The sequence below is a fragment of the Esox lucius genome, chromosome 16 (assembly GCF_011004845.1).
Source record: "Esox lucius isolate fEsoLuc1 chromosome 16, fEsoLuc1.pri, whole genome shotgun sequence".
Lineage (NCBI taxonomy): Eukaryota > Metazoa > Chordata > Actinopteri > Esociformes > Esocidae > Esox > Esox lucius.
Genome location: NC_047584.1, coordinates 31,232,259 through 31,253,104, shown reverse-complemented (window position 1 = coordinate 31,253,104; position 20,846 = coordinate 31,232,259). Strand labels below are relative to the sequence as shown.

The 20,846-nt window shown below is 44.8% G+C and overlaps 1 long non-coding RNA gene across 8 annotated transcripts in view; it reads right to left on the bottom strand.

Annotated features, from left to right (window-relative positions):
* LOC105016605 overlaps positions 1–20,846 on the bottom strand; it is a 154,146-nt gene that overhangs the window by 7,941 nt on the left and 125,359 nt on the right. For 3 of the 8 annotated variants that reach the window (XR_002198000.3, XR_002197999.3, XR_002198003.3), the window contains one exon: positions 13,676–14,674. The exons of 2 other annotated variants lie outside the window; for them this stretch is intronic. This is a non-coding gene — a long non-coding RNA (uncharacterized LOC105016605). Of the gene's footprint in view, positions 1–2,790; positions 5,467–13,675; positions 14,675–20,846 lie in introns of those variants that run through there. 3 more of the 8 variants (XR_004574583.1, XR_004574584.1, XR_002198001.2) reach the window with 2 other exon arrangements.

Sequence of the window (20,846 nt, the reverse complement as noted above, 5' to 3'; positions counted from 1 at the left end):
ACTGATTCAAGCTGATAGAAGAGCAACTTTGACTGAAATAACCACTCGTTACAACCGAGGTATGCAGCAAAGCATTTGTGAAGCCACAACACGCACAACCTTGAGGCGGATGGGCTACAACAGCAGAAGACCCCACCGGGTACCACTCATCTCCACTACAAATAGGAAAAAGAGGCTACAATTTGCACGAGCTCACCAAAATTGGACAGTTGAAGACTGGAAGAATGTTGCCTGGTCTGATGAGTCTCAATTTCTGTTGAGACATTCAGATGGTAGAGTCAGAATTTGCCGTAAACAGAATGAGAACATGGATCCATCATGCCTTGTTACCACTGTGCAGGCTGATGGGTGGTGGTCAAATGGTGTGGGGGATGTTTTATTGGCACACTTTAGGCCCCTTAGTGCCAATTGGGCATCGTTTAAATGCCACGGCCTACCTGAGCATTGTTTCTGACCATAGCCATCCCTTTATGACCACCATGTACCCATCCTTTGATGGCTACTTCCAGCAGGATAATGCACCATGTCACAAAGCTCAAATCATTTCAAATTGGTTTCTTGAACATGACAATGAGTTCATTGTACTGAAATGGCCCCCACAGTCACCAGATCTCAACCCAATAGAGCATCTTTGGGATGTGGTGGAACGGGAGCTTCGTGCCCTGGATGTGCATCCCACAAATCTCCATCAACTGCAAGATGCTATCCTATCAATATGTGCCAACATTTCTAAAGAATGCTTTCAGCACCTTGTTGAATTAATGCCACGTAGAATTAAGGCAGTTCTAAAGGAAAAAGGGGGTCAAACACAGTATTAGTATGGTGTTCCTAATAATCCTTTAGGTGACTGTATATTATACAGACTGGCATTATACTGGAGAGATCTCTTTTTAATAGAAAGCTATCTTTCTGGTTCTAACTTGATTCTATAAAACAGTACCCACCTCTGATCAAACATTTTAAAGACTTGATGATTGCCTCTTTTGAGAATACTATCTTGTGTAATGGAAGCTGATTTTTCCGTGTGTGATTTGAGTTAGAAGGATTCCATCAGTTTAAGAAATACCATCCATATATACAGCCAGACAGCCAGACAGCCGCACCCTTCACCAGAACTCAGCAATTGTCTTCAGATTGTGGTGATCAAATGTTATGTATTCAAGACCACAATTTGACCACAAGTCCACAATTTATGTGTTGAATAAAAATTGCTTGCAAATGGTTTACAAATAGCATTAGAATAGCCTGTCATTCTCACTATGTTTGCTATGCTTTAGCAACAACCGAGTGTACTTTAAGCAGCTTTGTTTCCCATCAATTTAAAGCATTGAAGTATGAAAATAAATGTCTCCGAAATGTAAATAAACTGAAATGTTTTGTGTTTGTGTTGCTTTGCTTACATTATGTCAATTCACACATCAAGCCTTCTCATAAGCCTTGGGTGTCGCCGTAAATGTGGCCATTAACACACTGTGTTAGGGTGATGGAGCATGTGAATAGAAATGAGTGCCGAGGCGAATGCTTCATTTTGCGGGATATCATTTGACAGAGACCTTGGTAATGGGCGACAGCGAGGGAAGAGGTAGTGTCGACCGAAAAATGATTTAATGTAGAAGATCAACAGAAATTCAAAAATAACAAATAATCTGTGCAAAGTAAATATTACCGGGTTTTTTTGCACCTCAATCACTTCCTGTCAAAAGCTTTCATCAGGAGAGCTTTGAAGCTCACAGATACAGTTCTGTTTGTATAGTGAAAATGTGTTCTCGGTAACAATACATTCTAATTCCCATAGCAACAGCATTGGCCTATCATAACAATCTATAGTTTGCTGGACCAGTACACAAGCTTCCCCTTGCCTTTCTTAACTTACGACCTCTCGCCCTTTTTCCACTAACGCCCACCATCCTCAGGCACTCTTCTCTCTCATTTTCTCCAGTCACTGAGAAATGGAAGACAAAACAAGGAGTGGAGAGGGAGCAAATGGAGAACAGGAGGAGAAGAGGAGGAGAACAGAAGGATAACATTAGAGGGAAGACAGGAAAAGAGAAAGAGCAGAAAAGTAGAAAGGGAGCAGAAGATGAATAGAAGACAGGAAGAGCAGAAAAGTTGAAAGGGAGCAGAAGATGAGTAGAATACAGGAGGAGGAGAAGAGGAGGCTTCTCCTTCTCCCTTGCACCCTTGCTTCTTTCTCCCGTCTGTGAACCCCATAACAATAAACACAATGGCCATATTAAACAATGACACAGATACAACAACATGCTGCCGTATGACACAATGACACACTGTCGTATTACACACTCCCATTTGACACAATGACACATTGCCATATGACACAGTGACAGACCCTTGTATGACACAATGACACACTGCCATATGAAACAATGACATACTGCTGTATGCCACAATGACACACTGCTGTATGACACAATGACACACTGCCGTATGACCCAATGACACATTGCCATATGACACAATGACAAACTGCTGTATGACACAATGACATACTGCCATATGACACAATGACACACTGCTGTATGACCCAATGACACACTGCCACATTACACACTCCCATATGTCACAATGACACATTGCCATATGACACAGTGACACACTCTTGTATGACACAATAACATACTGCCCTATGACACACTGCCGTATTTACACACTGCCGTATGACACAGTGACACACTGCCGCATTACACACTCCCATATGACACAGTGACACACTCTTGTATGACACAATGACACACTGCCGTTTGACACAATGACACACTGCCGTATGACACAATGACACACTGCCGTATGACACAATGACACACTGCCGTATGACACAATGACACACTGCCATATGACACAATGACACCCTCCAGTATGACACAATGACACATTGCCGTATGACACAATGACACATTGCATCAGCAGAGGGCCATCCAATCAACTGCAGTGTTATTCCACCAGGAGCTGCCTGATGGCTGGGCTGTGCAGGCAGCAGGGAGCCAACAGAGACCCAGGGCCACTATCAATCACATGTGTGGTTTAGATCCTTCCTGTATGTCTCCCAGATAGCCTCCGGCCAGCTGGGCTGTTTCCCAAATGGCACCCTATTGTCCACATAGTGCACTACCTTTGACCAGAGCAAATATGGGTGAGAGACTAGGGGCCATAGCAGTACCATAGACAACCGGTCAAGTGGGGAACTTGGTGGTGTTCAGACTGCGAAAAATACTCTGCTTTAAAGACAGGTTTTCCCCAAAAAAATTGTCTTCCATTTGGGATGTATTCATTCAGCCAGAAAGAGGTTTTTCAAAAACAATTTCTGTTGGACACATTCAGATAAGTCAGACCAACAGACAAACCCAGGGCGGTTACATAACTGAATGTGTCCTGTAGGGACATTTTATTGGTCGGGGAAATGAACATACCTCCGGTCTCACCCAGTTTGACGCTCAGAATGACAAAACCATCTGCTGAGGTGACCGGTTTTTCTTCCTGAGGGACCCAGGTTTAATTTAGCCCAGCTGGTAAGTACCTGTGACCTGAGACTAAATTAGGGGAGGATAGGTTTGCGAGGGGCTTGAGGCTAAGCAGACCACCTTGATGTCGTTATTAGAAGGACCACCTTGATGTCGTTATTAGACGGACCACCTTGATGTCGTTATTAGACGGACCACCTTGATGTCATTATTAGACGGACCACCTTGATGTCGTTGGAACATTGAATTCTCTCAGCAGACAGAACTCATGAAGGGTGCCAATATATGTTAATGAAAGAGCGGATCTCTGCCTAAACCGACTTTCTCCAATATCCAGGGTAGACAGTCACTATTCACTATTACACTATTAATCACTATTACGATACCCAGAAACTGACAGCGCTGACAAAGGAAGGAAAACAATTGGGGCAGCAGAAGACCACAAAAGGTTGTTTCTGAAGGTTCTTATTTATTTAATTAGCAGAACTTTAACATGACCCAATTCTGCAGAACAGAACGTGCTAGCCCACTGAGCCGAAGGGTAGGTAAACCGTGTAAAGGTGGAGGTTGGGTCCAAACCTGGTGCTGATACCAGACACATTAGGGAGCTGAATTAATCAGTCTTCATTAATCAGGAAAAGGCACTCATCAGGCTGGCCTAGATCACAAAACCATAATTTTACATGATCGGTTGACAACGTTTCTCTATAGATTAAGCAATAACTACAGAAAATGCAACAAATGAAAATATTGTTATAAACCAAAAAAGGTCTATGTGATGTCAGCAACAGCCAAGCCTTTCAAACTGCCTCGTCATTTCAACACACAAATAATACGTTTTGCAGTCTGCTTCCCTGAGCCATGAGTACCTATGGGATGATGGAGGCCTTTTCTCCTTTGTGTCATTTCAAGCATACAAAATGTACAGTTCAGATGCTTTCAAACATTTACAATTTACCGTTATCCTTGGCAATGTGGTGTCACCCTAGTCTCCATATGCAGGGCTGGACTACCACATGGGGGGGCCCCATGGCACCAACCTCGAGTGGCCCCCTTTGCTGGTGCAGAGAGAGTTTTGAAGTTAATGCTATTCTGCCTTTTTTCTCATAAGGTAGAGAGAAAATGTTCTGCAAGTGCTCCGCGTTTTTTCTCAAAAGATTTACTGGTTTATGTAGTTCATCCGATGATTTGTTCACGTGGTGCCATGAGGCTGAGGGAAGTTTGCAGTTTAAAAGATAATTTAATGCTACTGTCCGGTACACATTTCCTGCAACACTTGGGACAAAATTAGCCAAGGCACATGACCCATTAACCCGGTCCTGTTCAACTGGCCTTGGGCCTGTCTTCGTAGATGCTGGGAGGCCATGGAATCTCTCCCCTAACATCTGCTCTAAATCCTCTACCAGTCCCACTGCAAAAAAGGCTTCCTTGGGTTTAAAAAATCTTGAAATGGCCAAAAAGAAAAGCTTGAATTAAAAATAAAAATCTGCCTGAAGTGTGAAATAAATTACTTGCAATGAAACTAAACAAGCTGCATAGTCTAATCCAGACAAGATTCTATTTTTAGAATTTGAAAATACATCATTAATGTCTTTTTTTATCCTTTTTTACAACAGCTGTTGTTTACAGACACCCAACCTAACAACCTAAAGCAACTCCTGAAAACTAGGAAGAAACCTAGAGAGGAAGCAGGCTCCAAGGGGTGGCCAGTCCTGGTAACCAGTCTGGTTGCAGAGCCCGCTGGACTCTCTGTCCATCCTTCACTGTTGAAGGTGTTCCTTCCTGACGGCAGCAAGCTCCAGATCACCAAACCCACAGAATCCATCCGCACGGTTGCTAGTGAACGATGTCCCTCAGTGGATGTGGAAGTGGGGCGCAGGGAGGCAGGAAGACGCAGGAGGATGCAGTCAACGAAGCAATCAAAGACGGAGTATTTTATTCCACTCTTCTTCTCTCCTCTTCTCTCCTCATCTCTCCTCCCAGGGCTTAGCTGTGACAGGGAGAATACATCAAATAAAGAGGTATGTCAACTCATATCCTAGTAAGTACACTTTGCCATCCGCGACACAGACAGGTTTTTTATCCCCAATATTAATCCTTAGTTTGATTAACAACCTTGAGAGTTGTGTTGTCCAAGTTTCGTTTTCATCCTTTTTATTTGGCGGTTAAAATCCGCAATGCGACAGAGCCAGAGTTTACATATCTGATGTCCTCCTCATCACAGCGAAATTGCAGCCAATAATATGTGCCCTTTTCTCCCCACTTCTATGCAAAAGCCTCCCGGAGTTGATATAAAATAACAGCAGATCCTCTCACAATGCATGTGTAAAAATGAAACAGCCGGAAAGTTCCACGCTGAGAGATGCTCTTCTTTTAGCTGTTGTTAACCCCCCCCCAAAAAAAATATGCCACCTCCAGTCACTGTAATGTTCCTTGTTTCAGGGCAGCCAGATACTGTCACTGCCTGACACAAACCCTCCGCCTGTGGCATCCAAGAGACTCGCGACCAAACAATAAAGACGAGGAGAGAGGCTGCAGCAGCAAAATGAGGTTAATATATATCTGGCTCCCATTCCGCGCCCCTCCACCTCGTCACGATTTCGGACTCTCTTTCTTTTGGGAGATTTTTTTATTTTTATTTCTGTTCACTCGACAGTCGCGACGCCACGGGAGATGAGCGGTGGCGTGAAGCCCTTCAGGTCTGTGCCGTTTCAGACACAACGAGCAGGACGCCCTGTATCACATGAAGCCTTGTGATTACAATGAGGAGGGTGAATCAGCCAGTTATACCATTATGAATGGATGACACAGATGGAAACAGTCGGACGCATAGTGGCGTGTGACGAAGGAAACCCTCTGATCTCTGTGTTATTTCCTGCTGCACTGTACCACGACCAAGAGGCTGCTGTTTCATTCCCATTGGTTTGATGTCAGAGATCGTATTCACCACTGAAGGGTCAAAGCATCAAGTATTATTTAATCAAATTCAGCTGACTCCGCACAAGAGTAAACAGCTCGCTGGTTAGTTACCAATGTTTTGTTGCCTTTATAGATGGCGTAATGTTTTGAAGCCTTAGCGAGGAACTTTAGACCAAATATGAATTAGTTCCAGTTGAGTAGGCATTGGAATTTTCAGCTGAACACCAAAACGAATGTTCAAATCCGTATTCTGATAAGATGTGCAGTCCATGAATGTATGACTCTGGTGGGCACTGTGTTACATGTAAAACATTCCCTAGCCTAACCCCTAACCCCTGACCCCTGACCCCTGAACCGTAACCCTGACCCACTCAAGCACCAATAACAAACTGTTAACTATTTTACTTTGCCCATCCAGTTTAAACCGTGTGCAATGCCACTACTGAAAACGTCTTCTTCCAACTTGTTTCATGTCATTGTGAAGTTTCCATGCTTCATAATGGGAGATATCACAAGCACTTAGTCAGAACAGGAGATACGTTGACCTACTGGTTGACTTTTACTGCATTTTAACCTAAAAAACAGCATGTGAATCACAACACATACATGTTACTACAGTGGGAGAAAACAAGAGAGGCATCATTGATCTGTGTGCCCACAGATAAAAAAATATCTGAGCACCACAAAAAGACGCTTGCACAGAAAATAAAAGCCCCAGTCCCTACAGGCCAGTAATCCCATTATTTTATTTTACAAATGTTAAGCATTCTCAAGATGTGTCAGTCTCAAGACGCATTATATACAGTTTATATATATATATATACATATATATATTTATAGGGAATGTTTGGGGAGGGGGAATGCACAATACTGAAGGGGACTGGCAGAATGAAAACAGGAGTCAGACAAAAAGGTTGCATTCCTTTCTTTTATATATTGCCCATGAACAATAGGAAACAGAAATAAAAATGTCCTCACAACAAAGGACTTTTAGGAACACTTCAGTCGTACAGTTTTGTCCAATTGAAGGACACCTTTCACAACAAAAAAAACATTCACAACTAAAAACCTGTTAAACCTTCAAAACTAACTGGTACAGCGTGTTTTCCCCACACCTCTACTGTATGGACGCTGTTCAATCTGGGATAAGGAGGTCCGAGAAAGCCAGTAAGCACTCCTGTGTGGAGCTCAGGAGAAACCAGGAGCTTCTCCCCCAAACCCCCCCAGGCCAGACAGGTCGGTCCCAACCTGCCCGAACCAGATTCCTTCCAGCCGTGGAGGGTCAAGTGTTCCGCCTTAGCAGCCGTTGTCTGAATTAATTGGCTTCAGCGTATCAACGGGGCTGTGTCCTTCTGTTTCTGACTGAATGCCTGTCTTCACCTGGTCCCTCTCTCTGCTCCTGGCTGAGTCCCAAATGGCCTCCTATTCCCTTTGCGATACACTCGTTCTGACCTGGGCCCACTTGGAGTAACTGGTCAGAAGTAGGGGCATTGTTTAGAAAATAGGGTTGCCGTTTAGAACGGGCCCTTTCCTCCGCCTCTCGTGAGATCAAGCCCTCCTCTCTACCCCTAGAGAACACTTGGCGTCTGGCTAATGAGCCAGGATAATACCACCTTATTGTGTCAGATAACTACAGTGTCCTGTAAAATGTTATTTTTATTTTTTTAGAACTGTTATTTATATTCTAACATTCTATGTAGAATAAAGTAGCAGATTTTATTTTCTACTTTAGCGGACATTTACCTTTTTTTACTTGAATACAGTATGTAAATTGTCTCATGTCAGCGTAGTTTTAGTTTTTACTGTAAACATGACAGTGTTTAGGCTTATTGTATGTTAACAGATGTGTAGTCTCTGGGCTTTTTGGTGGTAATAACCAGAATGCAGAACCATGTGCGCCAACTGGCAGAATATTAATTAGAAGTTTTCCTTTTTCAACTTTGCATTAATCTTCTGAAAATATAATCCGTAACCGTTTTCTAAAGAACAGTATTTTGGGGGAAATGGTAGGGGGGGCAGGGGGGGAGTTGAAAAAAATAAAATCAGGCAATATTAACGCCCCACCCCTCCCAAAATAAGGAATAAATCACCCCTCATGTTAATTACATTTAAGGGGGAGTAAGGCAGTGTGCTTGGCTTATGCCACGTTTCCATGACAACCGTCTCAGTCTCCAAAAAGAGAGAGATGAATAAAAGGAGTGTGTAATGGGCGTTCGAGGGATATGTGAGGAGGGGTGTTGAACCCCCCTCCCAAAAAAAAGGATCAGCATAATTAGAGCTAGTCTGTCTGTCACAACGGGGACTGAAGCTACTGTAGATATAGAGGCATATCCAGCAAATGGTGAATCACAATGTTTAAAATATGTCTTCAGGATTTATTTAGGACTAGACACTATATATCTTAACCTTTCACCCTCAAGTGGATGAGTGTGTTCAAATTTTCGACTGGTACTATATCTATACACACACACACACACACACACACATACATTATTCTATATATCATATTTACAGTATTTTACAGGGCTTTACTATGCAATATGTTATGTTAAATTATCATGATATGACCGGAAATATGTTCCTGAGCATCCTTCACCATTTCTGCTCAGCCCCCAGAAACACCCTTTCAAAAAATCTGTGTAACATCAAATACATTTGAATCCTTTAGCAGACACTATTCTCAAAACAGACACAATGTTAGTGCACATAGCAAGTTTGTTTATTGGTTTTCCACATCCTGAGAGGTAGCTAGATGGAAAGAATTAATAAACCTATCCTCTTTAAAGGACAGCCGAAGCGTTTGGTTTGGCTGTGACAGACGTCTGTTAACACTGACTTCTTAGCACAGTAGACTGAATATTTAATTGATTTAATTTGGTATAAGTGCATTAATATGTGCGGAAAATTAATAAACATCTGTTTGAGTAATCAGGTTTGCTGGGTAAAATGCTCCTGTGTTTCGTGAGTGAGCATCGATTTCTTCTGCACATTAGTCCTCAAATGAATTACCTGACCTCATCTGTTTCTCCGAGACATGAATTAAACATGTAATGAATCTGTTATGAAACAATCAGTTAAATGAAGTATTATGAGAAGAAACTACATGAGAATTGCGTTAACCCATGAATGAGGTTTAGCCTACCTAATCCAATAAAATGTAAACAAATAAACATGTAAGTCTAGCCACACCACATACATAATCCACAACATCACTCCCTTTCTTCTTCGTTCCTTTATTCCGGGTGAGAGACAGGAATAAAAACAGCATCATTGAAGAGAAACTGAAGGGTCAAAAAGCAAAGCCATAAAGCAGACAAGTCCACTACAATGGGCCGTTGCTCATATCAGAGGCACTAAATGTCAAACAGGCTTCCTAACTGTGTTAAATCTTCTTCTGAGGCGACCGTCAAAGACATATCTTTTATGTCACTTCAGAATTTTTTTACCATGAATTGTGGGGAGTGGTGGTGGTTCTCCCGCTACTGAGACATGGACAATTGAAAATAAATGATTAATGTTTTATGTAACAAACACTTTCAAGGAAAGTCAAAGACATAAAATCTGAAAACAAGTAACATTTGTTTGAGAAACAAGCTGAAAAATATAGCCTCAGTAATACACAGCTATAGCTTTAGATATTGGGTAAAGTGTTGCTTACCATGAGTCACTAAGTATAAAGGCATCTGCTAAATGACAAGTATAAATGTGGGCCACAGACAGACAGAAATTGCATATCTTAACATAGGGCTTAAAGACACACAGATAAGCATAACTAGCTTCAGAGACACAGAGACACACACAGCTAGCATCAGAGAAATACAGATACAGCTAGCTTAAGATTAAAAATAAAATAAAGCTTGTTTTAAAGATACACATAGATAAACAGCTGGCTTCAATATACATACAATTAGATTTTGAAAACACAGATACACACAGTTGCTTCAGAGAAACACAAACACACACCGCTAGCTTCACAAATACAGAGCCATACAACTAACTTGAGAAATACACAGCTAGCTTCAGAGAAACATAGCAGAGTAGCCACAGAACACACACAGAGATACACACAGCTAGAATCTGAGACACAGCTAACTTCAGATGAACACTCATAAAAAAGCTAGTATTAGATAAACATAGATATACACAGCTAGCTTCAGATAAACAGCACACAGGTAGCTTCAGAAACACACAGTTATACACACAACTAGCTTCAGATAAATAGCACACAGGTAGCTTCAAAAACACATGGTTGTACACACAGCTAGATTCAGAGACACATAGCAGTCAGCTAGATTGAGAGACAGACAGAGATACTCACAGCTGGATCCAGAGACACTACCTTCAAAAATACAGATACATAAAGCAACCTTCAGAAACACAGAGATACACAAAGTTACCTTCAGAAACACAGAGATACACAAAGCTACCTTCAGAAACACAGAGATACACAAAGCTACCTTCAGAAACACTGATACACAAAGCTACCTTCAGAAACACAGAGATACACAAAGCTACCCTCAGAAACACAGAGAAGCACAAAGCTACCTTCAGAAACACAGATACACAAAGCCACCTTCAGAAACACAGAGACACACAAAGCTACCTTCAGAAACACAGATACACAAAGCCACCTTCAGAGACACAGAGATACACAAGGTGTTAAGTAAGGAAAGGAAATAGACCAATATTAGAGTCAACAATCAAAGAATCGCAGATCATTGACCCGGTGATGCTCGTCTGAGGCCGGACTGCCGAACGTGTGGAGACGCGCTTTGACTAAACAGGCCCAAGGGTCCACAGACACTGCAGGGACCTGGTCATAATGCATTATGCATGTGTTTGTGCCTTAATTGCAGGGAGCATATTTGCATATCCCCCTCACACTTTCACCAGCAGTGCTCATCTCTCCATGGTAGTACCGTCACCGCGACCTTGGCTTCGGGTGGCCGGCTGTTTGCTGTTAATCAATCGGGGGTTCTGTTCCGTTCAAAGCTCGGATGTTTATTCATAGTTTTCTATATTCGTCTGAAGACAAAAATGTGATTGGATTCGTAATATGTCCTGATAGGCACTCTATGTGATTTCTAGGGCCCCCCAAAAATATTTGCTTTACCCTTGTGTATTCTAGCTCTAGCTTAACCCATCGGATTCCAGAACCAATCAGGCTTAACCCATCATTTTTTGTGACCAATCAGACAGAACCAATAGGTTTCCTCGACCAATAAGAAGGAATCCAGCAATTTCTGGGACGATTAAGAACTTTTAATTGCTTTTGCATCCTAGAAATTGTCTCGGAGCTACTGAAGTGCCAACTATTTGCCCCCTCAGTTTTGGTTTAGCAGAGCTGTGTTTCACCCCCCATGTCATCACGGTAAATCAGTTTTGCCGTGTATTAAGGCAACAATGACTCTCCCTGTTCCATAAAAGTAAAGGCCTGCAATGCAAATAAAATTAACACAGATATACTAAGCTACAAACATGACTACAAACATAGCTACAGGGGTCAACAATCTCCAAATCTAATTGCTAGATGATCCGTGTCACGGCCATCTTGAAACAATTTGGTGATACCTCAGTAAATATTGCAAATTAAGTTGAATGAAAAGGGTCCAAGTGTCTCCAGAGCAAAGCGTCTATAAAAACAACGACTGAAAAGACTGGACTTGCATTTGTAGAGACGCTCGGGTAAACATGTGGACCTGCAGTGTATTCAGCGCTTTCACTTCCCAAATACCTCAGCTACCCGACAAGGACCGTCATTCCCACTATTCCGGCACCTCATCGATACTGGTTGGAATATCACAGCTGGACTCAAACGCTGATCCAATGCACCCCCTTATAACCCATTGTCTATAGTACTAGTGAACCTCACAGGAAAGAGGGGGCAATTTGGACGCAAGGTAGTTGAAATGACGGGGGAGCTGCTTAGATGCGCTGAAATGGCTGCGAAACAAGACAATGAACTGCAGTTGCCTAATAGCGCACACTTACGCCTTTCCGTCACATTAGAGCGGAAACACTGAGTGGAGACACGTCATGTCTTTCTTTTTTTTTTTTTTATAAATGATTACTTTGAGTCGACGAGGAATCATTTATTATGAATGACCGTGCTTTCCACTTCCAGGGACCTAAATGCATTAGCGGCGCCCTGCGAACTTCCGAATGGATTGCTGAGTCGCAATTTAGCAAAGAGTGTTATGCAAATTGGTTGTTGGACCGGCCTGGTCCTAATTCACATGGCCTGCATCCCAAACCTCACACTATCCCCTAAGTGGTGCACTTTTCTCCGTCAGGGCCCTTAGGTGAAGAGGGAGCCGTTTGAGACACGTACAAGCTGGCATTCAGTGTTCCCCGGACAAGCCATTTTCCACTGATTAGTAAGTAATTCAACATATTCCCACTGAAGTTATGACTAAAACAACCCCCTGGAGAAACATTAAACAACAGCACACACAGACAGATTTATACCAATAATAATTATTATACCAAGAATCGATGTACACAAATTACTGTGTTTCATTATTTATTGGGCAAAATGGACACGAATCAGACAGTGCTTCGAATGGAACAATATATCAAAATGAACTTCTAAATGGAATAATTCAAAACAATATATGAAAGTCTGAAAGGAACAACTCATAAGTAAGCGCACCTCAAATGTAATGTGTGGATTGTATTAAGTAACTTAAGCGAGTATAGAGTAAACAATAGCCTCTAAATATAGTAATATCCGTGTATGCTGTGGGGGCATGAACTGGTAAAGGTGAGAGGTGAAAGTGCCCAGGCATTCTGTGTCGTACAGATGTAAACGTCGGACAGCGTCTGTCTACAAAATGTCATGCGTGGCAAAATCACCGGGGCGTTAACGGTGTCATGTGTGAAAACCCACTCTGCCCAAATTAAGCCTGACTCCGTCAATATAAAGCCCACATCACGCACGCACGTACACACACGTGCACGTGCACACACACACAGACAGACACATGCGCACACACACACATAGACGCACGCACGCAGGCACACACAGACAAACACATGCGCAGACACACACAGACAAACACATGCGCACACACACACAGACAAACACATGCGCACACACACACAGACAAACACATGCGCACACACACACAGACAAACACATGCGCAGACACACACAGACAAACACATGCGCACACACACACAGACAAACACATGTGCACACACACACAGACAGACACACACGCACGCATGCATGCACTCAGGCACACGCACGAACGCACGCAGGCATGGGCATGCACACACATGCACACACACAGACGCGCACACACACACACACACACACACACACCAGAATAAACGTCCTCTCCGTCACAGCTGCCTGGAAACAAATAAACGCCAAAATCTGTTATGGCCATTGCATTAAGATACGTAGAGAAATGTCCATTCGCTCTCTGGATTAGACTGAAAAAAACGTCCACATATTTTAGCAACTACCAGCTCCCAAACATCTGTCATTGCATATTTCAGATTTCATTACTACTGACCCCATTTCAATCCCTATTTGTGACCGGAGCCCATAGTGCAGTAAATAGTGAATAGGATGCCATTTGGGATTCAGCCTGTATCACAGGAAACTCTTACTGGACAGGGATACATAAGGGACACCTTGCACTCCCTGGCTGGCAGCGACATGTAATTCGTCCCTGCACCTCCAGAGGCCAGTATGGAGGCAGATCAAAGTGCTGACTTGCTTGGAAAAATAATTCTAGAAAAAAAAGGTTGAGCGAATAATCAACCATCTGCAGTTCAAAGAGAGAGATGGAGTGAGAGGGGGAAGAAATATGCTTAAGTACACCTAATGGCACTGAATGTTTCCCTGATGTTTATCAAGCGTTTGCTTTTTCAGCTTGCTACAGTTGGATTGAGATTGCTCACAGAAATCTAGATGTTGGTCACGATTCAGACATTGACTGCATTACTGTGTGTATGGTGGCATGTGAACTGTTTGTTTTCTGTTTCCATGTCACTATTGTATCTTTGGGTCCCTGATAAGCGCTATATAAATATAATGTATTATTATTTATTAGTAGTACTTAGTAGTTCTGTGAATAACCTCAAGCGTTCCTCTCAACACTGTGACGTGTCATATTTGTATTTCCTGTCGCCGGTTTCCCTCCACGGAGTGACACGGAGGCAGCGGACTGGGTCCTGGAAGCCTGGCTGGCATCCTGTGCAGTGTGGAGGGATCCACTAACGTGTTGACTCCTGGTCTGTTTACCTCGTTCCTCTTCACAGCACTCCTAAAACAGAGATGTCATATGATGCGTTTTCCTGTCGGCACGTCTGTTCTTGGATTGTGAGATACGGAGGAGGGGCTTGGGGGGGGGTGACTCCTGGTCGTGTAACCTTGTTCCTCGGTTCCTCGCTAACCATCTGCGTTGCTGTCAGGGTCTCAGAGAGATGCTATATAATTAGAGGTTGTGACAGCAGAGAAACACACACACGCACACACTCAAAAACACAACAGGGGGTTCCCCCCACACACCCCTGCAACACAACGTATCCCCTAATGCAGCCTGACAGACGTTCCCAACCAGGGCGGCTGGCTCTTTCCTAAGGAAACGCACGCCAAAACGGCTACCATCCAACCGCGGACGTCACCGCGTGCAACACACAATGCACAGGGGAATAAACGCCGCGGCAACGCTAACCTGTACAGACTTGTGTACCACAGGATCCGGCCAAATGCCACAGGATCCGCCCCTTCGCCCGGCATAATGCCAAGTGAACCGGAGTCCTTGCGGGCTGTGCATATAGGTCAGTCTTAGCCCATTAGGGCTAGCCAGGGCCGTCACAGCTAACGCCGGGTGATGCAGGATAGGCTACAAGGGAGCGGTGCGTTTAGGGGTTTCCTGGCCCCGGGAATGGCCGAGGCCCAGTGTGTCAGCTCCGGGAAGGTGCTTGGGTCCTGAATGGCACCCTGTGGTGTAGAGCGCCGAGTCAATGGGGCTCTGGTTGAAGTGGGTCACGTGGCAGGAAATAAGGCACCTTTTGGCATTACGCGCTTCCTGGGAACAGGGTTTCCGTGGCGATTGTTGTGAGGCGTTACTTGAAGTTGTCGCCGATAGCTTTTATTGGGCTCCAGGAACGATTTACATAATACATTAGATCTGTGCGTTTTCGTTTGAACCGACTTGCTCCCTCAAGCCGGTGGCTGAGCCCCCCCACACACATTCTATTTGTGTTTCAGCTGGTGGTGAGGAGTCCTTCAGCTTCAGTTTGTTTAATACCACCTGGCACGGGAAGTCTTTCGGTCTGAATTAGTGTCAGCTTCAGATTCTTTGCCGCTCCTTGTCCTTAATTTGCCATTTGGACAAAACTCACACGTGGAACTGATTTAAGAAGGGCATACATTAGGAATGTGAGGTTCAGGACTTCAGGTGGACAAAACATTTAAATCATCTGTATTTTCCACTTTCTTGTGAGCTCCCAGCCCCCACTGTTCCTTTTTCAATTACTAAGGATGAAAGCAAAGAGGAGAGGGGAGGGGAGGGGAGGGGAGGGGAGGAGAGGAGAGGAGAGGAGAGGAAGAGAGGAGAGGAGAGGAGAGGGGAGGAGAGGGGAAGACAGGAGAGGAAAGGGGAGGAGAGGAGAGGAAAGGGGAGGAGAGGAAAGGGGAGGGGAGGAGGAAAAGAGCAGGAGGACAGAGAAGACAGTGAGGAGGAGACGGGACATGCATGGAGAGGAGAGAGCAGTTGAGAGGAGGAGAGAGAGGCGGGTAAGAGAGGAGAAAGGAGAAGCAAGGAGAGGAGGGCAGAGGACAGGACAGGGAGGGGAATATGAGACAGGAGAGATGACGGGTTCTGAGCAGAGAGCAGACTGTCTTCCCCACTGCCAGGATCCTCTATTCCCAGACGAGACAGTTCAGATACTAGCAGGAAGGTGCTTGGACCCACTCCAGAGTACCTACCCTGCTCTGCCTTGAATGGATGCCCCACGCGCACTCGCAGGTGTTCATTGAGCCAACCAGCTCGTCTCATTATATTTTAAGCGGAGATTAACCATTTAGATCATGGTAATCATTGCTAATCTACTGATTAATGTAACATTCTCATTGGAGTCCACACTTATTTACCCTCATGGCACTTTACTCCTCGATGACAGACTTGAACTGAAATGAATTTGAAATTTGGCAGAAGTTCTCTACTTGTCTAATAGTTCACAGAATATACATTTATGTATTTAATATATTTATTCAGGTTTATTTTACAGTACGTGTGTGTTTACGTAAGGCGGATACAGTACTTTATAGCTAGAAGATAGACTTTCAAAGGCAGAAGACTTTAACTAATGACTCAATAATATAAGCTTTGGAAGGCCAGTGTTTGCACTACTAAGGAGCCGACCACTAATTGACCAGCGTAAGTATTGACGACATGGTCCAATTTAACCCTCACCTACCTGGTCAGCCACGGATACATTAACTTCGACATTAATCCCTGTTAAACCAACCACTTCTCCTGTGAAAGCCTCTGTGCTAGACTGTGTTTCCCGGACCGCCGAGTCCCACAGTTTCGTGGATTTATGCTGCTCGACCGCAGTGAGCGAAGAATGGGTGAAAAAAAAAAAGAAATCAATAGGCTGTGGCAGGTAGTCAATCTCAAATTGAATGTGGAACTTGGTCCGCTTAAGAGACGGATCCCCCTGACACATTCCATCTCTCTCCCAAAGTCGTGTCTCTGAGCCGATCTAAATTAGACTAAAGTAGGAGCAGAGTGGCTGACGCCAACACTAAATAACTTTAAGTCCTGAACCATCCTCGGCGAAATGGGCTTACAGAGACTTGTAGGGAGGCATTTACATCCGTGGACATGTCGACAGCGCTTTACACGCCTGATATTCAAAATGAATAGAAAGTCCTGACACATGTGAAAGTGTCTGGAAGCTCGCGGATGGTCTTAAAAATCTGCGAAGCATGCCGAAGGAGTTTCGCCACGTACAGAAGGAAAGCTATTAGAGTTCTCCATGCATGGACTACTGAATAAATCACGAGACACATTTCGAAGTGTTGAATTGAGTTACCAGAAATATCGGCAGGGTTGCAAAACACTTTAACTGTAGCTCCAAGCATTTCTGTATCAATATCATTTGGTGTATTCTTTTAAAAATACATTTTTGGGGGTAAATAATGTATAGTGCGATGACGGCTCTCTGGTGTGCTAACATTCGATTCATTATGGGGGCATTTTTATCGGTTGTTCTTATATTCTAAATTCATAAGCCTCAAAACCAGCTCCTTGGAGAGCAGGCTCAGAACATTATCGACCTTGGGGAAGATCATCGGGACATTGGTTCTCATATCATAACAGCCCCTGAGCTGTTTTGACAGCCACAGTCCAGTGGTGCTCTCTTCTCGGCTCAGTCGCCGAGGCCCACTGGGACCCACGGACCTGACGCGGATCGCGACAGCTGGAGGCCTCCAGGGCCCGGGTACCAGGGGAGACATCCGCCCCTGACACCCATCCTTCAGGCCGTCGTCCCCACGGGGCTGCGGGCAGACAACAACCCAATGACACCTAGCGTGTGTTCCAAACGCCACCACATCCCATGCGAAGCGCACAGCCTTTTCCCCCCGGAGGGGGTCGAATTAAGTGTAATGTGAAAGACACAGAGTGCCGTTTGGGACGCGACCCGGCCTTCAGGTCCCGGCCTTGTCTGGGGCCAAGCCGGGCACCCGGCGTGGCAGTGGGCCACGGGCCTGGCGGTCCTAACAAGCACCGGAGGGAGAAGAAGGCCTTTCCACACTCGACATCAACGCTGTCCTGCCACTAACTTTCACCAGCAGGCGGAAGGTTCCTGGGATATCCTGACAGAGCTGCGGGCTGTCTAGGGAGGGGAGGGGGTGTTTGGGGACTGAGGGTCAGGTGATGTCACTAGCGAGGTCAGAAGATGAGGCAGTTGGGAGGGGTTGAGTTGTGCATTTGCAAAGGGGGGCGGTTTTTGAAGCTCAGGGACAGTTGATGTCAACCACAGGCAGGCAATTGTGTCTGAGTGTTCTTCTCGAGGGCATGGTACAGCTCTGCTCCCTGAGTCTAACAAACTGTATCCCCAAAAGCCCCTGAGCTAAGGCTCATGTCGCTCATCCAGGGGGCATGTTCTTGAAACAAGTGAATTATACTGAGTGCATTTCACTTCAGGTCTATTAGTTGACTAAGCAGCAGGTCACGGCAAAATGTTAGCAAGAGCAAACAACGGGAAAGGTAACCATAGTAAAATAACCCGACATGTCTCGGATAGCCCTGTTTTGCCTAAAAGCAGCGCAGGTCCAAATCTGTCAAATCCATCCAGCAATGCAGTCATATTTCCATCCAGGAAGACACATACGGTATCACAGCAGCGCGGTCGGTGGTCAGACAGGTGAGTGGAGACAGCAGGCTCGTTTCAGACCAATCCGCTCCCCAGTGGATCCATGTGTCAGCCTCAACTGTCAAACTACCCCTTGCCCCGGTCCGCGCTAATTTGGGCTCGCCGGGCTATAACTGTCTGGCGAGCTCCCAATTACCGTGGCCAAGCCGATCCTCAGGTCCTGAGGGCCACACTTAGAGCCAGAACGAGGCCCCCTCGGGTCAAACCCTCCCCCTTTCCTCCCCCCAATCCACCGTGTTTACTGCCTCACATCTGGAGGCCTGTCGATGTTGTCCTCCATCGCCCCTCACGGAGGATAAGTTGTCCTTCCTCCGTTCACCTGGGGAGCTTCCGTCCGATCCTTTTATCACCCGTTCCCTCCCCCGCCTCCCCCTTATCGATTCAAGGCCAGATACCAGCCGCTTGGGGGTGACGCCCCCCCCCCCCCCCCCCCCGACCTCCCGCAATCTCACCCAGCCCAAAGATGCCTGTCCTCCCCCCCACCCTGCTCCTACTGCAGGGCGGCTTGTCTAAACCATGACAGCTGCCGCTTAACAGGAGGTGACCAATGGGTGATCACCCTGCCAGTCAGGAGACCACCCCTGTTCCTTGGACTGTTTAAATGTACTAGTAACACTCCATTTAGAGAGTCCCAACAGTGTTTCTGTGGATGCTCTACAGATTATCTACAGAAAATCAGTAACATCTTATCTAACTATCTAGTAACCCTAACCTTAACCTTTATCGTAACTGTGGCTGGTCACTGAGAGTCTTTGGCAATCCTAAAGGACTCTGAAGAGCAGACCGGAGAGTCTAGCAGATTTCCGTCTCAATCCCGGTCGTGACGGGATTGTGTCACTGATGGACGTTCCTGAACATCTCTGTCCGCTGGACGGCAGCACCAGGGACGACCCAATTTCTGTGGTTGGACTATTTCAGGCCCCTGGCATGCAGAGGAATTTAAGGCTTTTGACTTCCTCCACAGCGATCCCTGCGGGTGTCGTTTTTCATCGAGACCGGGCGTTAACCTGGCACCCTTCTGACAGGACAAACACCTCCTCCTTGTCAGGGGGACCGTGGGAGCCGTGACTCGGGATTGAGGCTGGCCACTCCAACTCGACAGACGTACTCAGGGCTTCTCTTCTCATGTTATGAAAGTGGTAGCCGTCGACAATGTAAAACCATGGCGAGCTAAACATCGGTTGAATGAGCATAGACTCAACTGTCAGTCTCCACCTCATTCTGGCATTGTATACGTGCAAGGAAACATGCAGTTTGATTGTGTCTGACGGTTCATTTCTATTTTTGTATTTTTTTTCCCGTCTCAGCTATACACACATCCAATAATAGAGTGGATGGAGAAGAGAAAACGTGAACACCAGAGGGTTTTCAGCTAGCTACGTCGTATACTTCTCTCCTTTTTACCTCAGGCAGATGCAGTTTTGTCTTTCTGGGTTGCTGTAATATCCCTGGGCAGGAGTGCAGAAATGAATTGATGACTGAAAACCAAAAGGGTCTATTGCAAGACTGCGTGTAAATTGTGACACAACTAAAACATGCCTGGAGCTATTTAAATATGGCTGAGGAGTTTATTTTTTAAAACAGAATTATGCACCGCAGTTCGTCAAGACTGTTGAATATGTAGTATGCAGTGTGTGTGGAGAACACATGACTTGAAGGGACCAATGAGATTATTTTACCAATAGGAACCAGTGACCTTTTGATCACTCAAACAACACCCTCTTAGTTGAACAACCTGAGTTTAGGACAAGAGGGATCCTTATATCCTGTGACTCTATGCGCTACCATTAAAGAAGAGACCAGCTTCTGCATTCAGGATAACTGGGACTAAATGGTTGCAGCACAAATCCACATCATAGTGAAAGACAGTTGTAATGGATTGACAACATACAACATAGCATAACTGCTTTACCATGATTCTATTCAATTATTCTAAAGCCAGTTGTAACTCTAACCAAAACACTGCTCCCATTCATTTGTTTGTTTTCAAACACTTCTGTGTTGAATCTCAAAATGTCATAACCTTGGTTTGGTTGAACTTGGATT